A 5,658-nucleotide genomic window follows, 5' to 3' on the forward strand; every position below is an offset into this window, starting at 1 on the left:
CTCTACCTATTACTGAGCTATATCCTCAGACCTTCTTTTTTTTTTTCTTTGATACAGGATCTCACTAAGTTGCCAGGGCTGGCCTCATGCTTACAATCCTCTTGTCTCAGCTTCCTGAGTACTTGTAATTACAGACGTGTCACCACACCCAGCAAATTCACATATTTTAATATCTCTTTTTATTACAAAAATGTCTACCACCATATTTTGTACTTACAAGATGCTCTATTTTTATAAACTTCATTTTTATTACTTTTGCTGTTTCATTTTGGATTAACTAAGAATCTTTCCAGTCTTTCCCTGTGATGAGAATGGTATAATCTCTCTGTATTTTTGCTAATCATCCTTAAAATTAACTCATGCCCTTGTTTAATGTCTAAAGGTAATTAGTATGTCAACTTCCCTCTAAACAAAAATGTTTATTAGCTACCTGCTATTTGTTCAGGACTGTTGTAAGAATCTTTCTTATCATGAGTGATTTAAGGCTTAAGAGATTTTAGTAATTTGTTCAAGTTTACACAGTTACATTGTAAGATACATTATTAAGACAGATAGATCACAAGACTGGGATTCAAGCCCTAATGGTCTGGTGCATATTCTGTGCTCTTGTACACAATACTGTATTTCACCTGGAATACTTGAGTTAAAATCTATTGAAGGTAAAATTCTCTGTTTTCATTTATCAGAAAGTAGATTTATGTGATAATAGCATAATTTAGATTGGTGGTTATTTTCTTTCACCACTTAGAATATATCATACCACTGATTTTTAGTTCTCACGTAACTTAACAAAAAGTTTGCTCTCAGTGTAATTGTCATACCCTCTGTAAGTAAATTATCTTTTCCCTTGTCTTGATGATGGAAATTTCTTTTTGTCTTTAGTGTTATACAGTTGTACCAAGACACATCTAAGTGAATTTCTTTTTGAAAATTCTGTTTGGAATTCACTGTGTCTCCTGAATCTAAAGATTTATGTCTTCAACAATTCTAGAAAATTATTTGGCAGAATCTCTTTGAATAACGTGACTCTCTCCTTCTATTTTTCTCACCTGGAACTCTAATAAGATGTATATTTGATCTTCCGATCCTATTTTTACTAATTGATATTTGTAATTGCTAGTTTTATGTGTTGTCAAATTGTCTGGTTATGGGGGACAAATATTTGATTAAACATTATTTATGAGTGTTTCTGTGAAGATGTTTCTGGATAAGAATGATATTTGAATCAGTAAACTGAGTAAAGAATACAACCCTCCTAATGTGGGTGGGCATCATTCAATTCGCAAGGGCCTGAGTGAAACAAAAAAGATGGAGAAAGGAAGAATTTGCTCTCTGCTTTACTGTCTAAGCTAGAATATGAGTCTCCTCCTGCCCTGGAACTGAGACTTACCCCACCAACATTATTGTTTCTAAACCCTTCACATTTGGACTATAGCTAAATCACCAGTTTTCTGGGCCTCCAGCTTGCAGATTAGTCACAAAATTTGGCATTGTTATTGTTTTATTTAGTCAACATTTACTCAGTCAATAAATGAAATAATGTTTCATTTGGTTTTCATAATTTTAAAAGTCATTTGCATTTCTTTTCCTTTGATCAACATGTGTATTTCCTGAGGGTGTGTAGATATTTTCTTTATTAACTTTTAAGAGGTTTTTATATACTAAGAAAAATTAGCCATTGCCACTCTTGTGCAAATCTGTTTTTCAGAACTGATCCGTTTTTCTCTTGACTTTGTTTATGGTATTATTTTTACAGTACAGCCATTTCAAACTGATAGGTAGTTAGAGCTAACAATCTTTTACATTGTGGTTTTAGATTTGGGATGTTGCATTAAAAAGCTTTCTTCATTCCAATTCATAAAAAAATTATTTTTAAAAATTCTAAGCCTGGTTATTTTGGGGCTATTTTTCTGTTTTGTTTTTGTTTTTTGTTTTGTGTGTCTGTGTTTCTTTGTTTTGTTTTGGTTTTGGTCTTAAGCTTTTTGAGTTCTCTATCTATTCTGGCTAACAATCCCTTACTGGAGAAGCAGCTGGCAAAGTTCTCCAATTTTGTAGGCTCTCTTTTCATGCTCTTAATTGTTTCCTTTGCTGTGCAGAAGCTTTTTAATTTGATGCCATCCCACTCATTGATTTTTGGTCTTATATCTCATGATTTAGGGGTCTTGTTAAGCAAGTTTTTCCCTGGGTCAGGATGTTGAAGTGTTGAGCCTATATTTTCTCCAAGCAGTTGCTAAATTTCTGGACTAATTCCTAGGTCTTTTGTGCAGGGTAAAAGATAGGGATCAATTTCATTCATCCATATGTGGATATCTAGTTTTCCCAGCACCATTAGCTAAAAAGGCTCTCTTTTTTCCTCTATATGTTTTTGGCACTTTTGTCAGGTATCAGATGACTGTATCTATATGAATTTGTATCTGTGTCTTATATTTTAGTTCATCAGTTTTCATGTCTGTTTTGATACCAATGCCATGCTGGTTTTGTTACTATTGCACTATAATATAATTTGAAATTCAGTATTGTGATGCCACCAGCATCATTCTTCTTGCTCAGGATTACTTTAGCTATTCTGGGTCCTTTAGAGTTCCAAATAAATTTTAGGACTGCTGTTTCTAGTTCTATGAAGAATGTCATTGGTATTTTGGTGGGGATTGCATTGAGTAGGTGTAAATAACCCCAATTAACAAATGGGCAAAAGTTCTAAATGGGCACCTCTCAAAAGAAGAAACACAAAGGACCAACAAATATATGAAAAAATGTTCAACACCCCATTAGCAATTGGGAAAATGCAAATAAAAACTACACTGAGATTTTTATCTCACTCTTGTTAGAATGGCAGTCATCAGAATACAAACTATAATAAATGCAGGAAAGGTTGTGAGGAAAAAGGTGTATTCATACATTTTTGGTGCAAATTCAAATTAGTACATCCACTCTGGAAAGCAGTATGGAGATTCCTCAGAAAGACTAGGAATAGAAACACTATGTGATTCAGCTATCTCAGTCCTTGGCATTTATCCAAAAGAACTAAAATCAGCATACCACAGTGATACAGGCACATCATGTTTATATAAATCAGGGAAAGAAGGTAGATCAGTGGAGCTGAGGAAGGAGATTGAGGGAAGGGTGGAGGGACAGCAAAAGGAAGAAGGGTAGAACGGATAGAATGAAATTGACCAAATTATGCTATGTACATATATGAATATACCACAGTGAATTTCACTTTTGTGTATATCTATAAATTACTAATTTTTTAAAAAATATATAAATAAGTAGAAAAAGACTAGCAGAGTAGAGGAAGGGAAACAGGGAGATACGAGGAGAGGGAAAAGTACTGGGGACTGAAGTGGAGCAAATAATAGTCCATGCATGTATGATTATGTCAGAATAAACCCCAATGTTATGTATAACTATAATACAGTAATAAAAACATAAAGAAAGAAACAATAATGTCAGAAAAAGAACACCTATAGGGGTTTGGAATATAGCTCAGTTGTTACGTGCTTGCCTCACATGCACAAGGCCCTGGGTTTAATCCCCAGCACCACAAAAAAAAAAAAAAAAGAAAAGAAAAAGAACACTTATAATCCCAGTGACTTGAGAGATTAAGATGGGAGGATCATAAATTCCAGGTCAGCCTTGGCCCCTCAGCAACTCAGTGAGACCCTGTCTCAAAATCAAAAATACAAAGGACTAGGGAGGGCTGGGGTTGTGGCTCAGATGTAGAGCTCTTGCTTAACACATGTGAGGCACTGGGTTTGATCCCCAGCATGACAGAAAAAAACCTAAAAAATAAAATAAAGGTATATATATTTAAAAAGGGGGGATGTAGCTCAGTGGTAAAGCATCTCTGGGTTCAATCCCCAGGATGGAAAAAAAAACTACTACATTTTTGTCCCATGCCTTTGTGATTTAACATATGTTTTTAATAGTGAATGTATTTAGAATTTCTTTTGGTGTAAAGTATAAATTCATATCAAAATTTAATTTTTACAAATAACCAGACAATTGTCTTAAAGAAATTCTCTCATTAGTTTATCAAATAAGCAATTTTTTATCCTGTTCCAAAACTCCATTTTTCATATACTACCTACATAGTTAGGCCAAATTCTCCTGCTCCACTGATCAGTTTCTTCACCAAATAACAGAGTGTTATATTATTTCTTAAACACCTGTTAGGGCTAATTTCTTTCCTCTATCACCTATTATTCTTGATTTTTTAAATACATAATTTAGCTAGTAACTTTTGTATTTTAATTAGTAACTTATTAAACACCATAGTGTAAGCAATTCTTCTAGTGTCTGTCTCTCTTTATTAGACTATAAGCTCCATGATGTCAAGAACTGAGCCTATTCTGTTCACCATTTCCAGAACCCAGCACAAAGTGCACAGCAAGTACTTAAGAAATATTTGAATGGGGCTGGGGTTGTGGCTCAGTGGTAGAGTGCTAACCTAGCACGAATGAGGCACTGGGTTCAATCCTCAGCACCATATAAAAATAAAATAAAGATATTATGCCCACTACCTACAACCAAAAATTGAATATTAAAAAAGAGAAATATTTGAATGAATTAAATAATTGAAGCCAAAATCACAGTGTCCTGTTTTGTAACTATCTGATCATCTGATGAATCCAAAGGAAAAATTTATTCACAATTAAACTTTTCTGTTTATTCTTATTTCCTCATGCTCACACATGTTGATTCCCAGGGTATTCCTTTCAATAAACTCCCTGCATACAAATTTTCATCTCAGAGTCTGTTTCCCAGGCATCCTAACCTAAGACATGGAGAGAGAGATGACTTGCGCATCCTCAGGAAATAGCCCATGAACCTTATTTTACCCAACAGATATTTAATAAATATTAGGCATCAGAGAATTTCGGATTATATTCCATAACAAGTACCTGAAGTTTTCTTTTGAAAATAAAACTTCCATCTATGTACTTATAAAAACTAGGATCCCTAACAAGTTATCAATCCTTGATAAGATGTATTTCGATGATTACCACTGGATATTTTCTGAACATGCGTTACAAAAAATGCACTGTGCTGGGTACCACTTACATACAGTATCACATTTCATAATGGCAAGAGATAGATGTTACTTCCATTTTACAGAAAAAAAAATAAGTTGTTGTAGACTGGATGCTTGCATTTCCCAAAATTTGTATGTTGAAACCTAACCCCCAATAAGAGAGTAATTGGAGGTAGGACTTTGGAAGGTGATTGGGTCAGGAGGGTATAACCCTCATGAGTGCACTTAGTGCCCTTTCTTTGGCTAGGCACAGGGGTACCAGGGATTGAACTCAGGGGTACTTGAACACTGAGACAGGGTCTCACTGAGTTGCTAAGTGCCTCACTATTGCTGAGGCTGGCTTTGAACTCCCCATCCTCCAGCCTCAGCCTCCCAAATTGCTGGGATTATAGGCGTGCACCACTGTGCCTGGCTAGATTCATGCCTTATTAACAGAAGTTCCAGAGAGTGCCCTTGCCCCTTCTGCCACGTGTGGCACAGCCCACATGTGGCACAGCAAGAAGATGGCAATCTATGAACCAGAGAATGCACCCTATCCAGACACCGAATCTTCTGGCATCTTGATCTCAGACTTCCCAGTCTCTAGAAGTGTGAGAAATAAATTTCTATTGTCTACAAGCCAC

This window comes from Callospermophilus lateralis, unplaced genomic scaffold (assembly GCF_048772815.1).
Source record: "Callospermophilus lateralis isolate mCalLat2 unplaced genomic scaffold, mCalLat2.hap1 Scaffold_246, whole genome shotgun sequence".
Lineage (NCBI taxonomy): Eukaryota > Metazoa > Chordata > Mammalia > Rodentia > Sciuridae > Callospermophilus > Callospermophilus lateralis.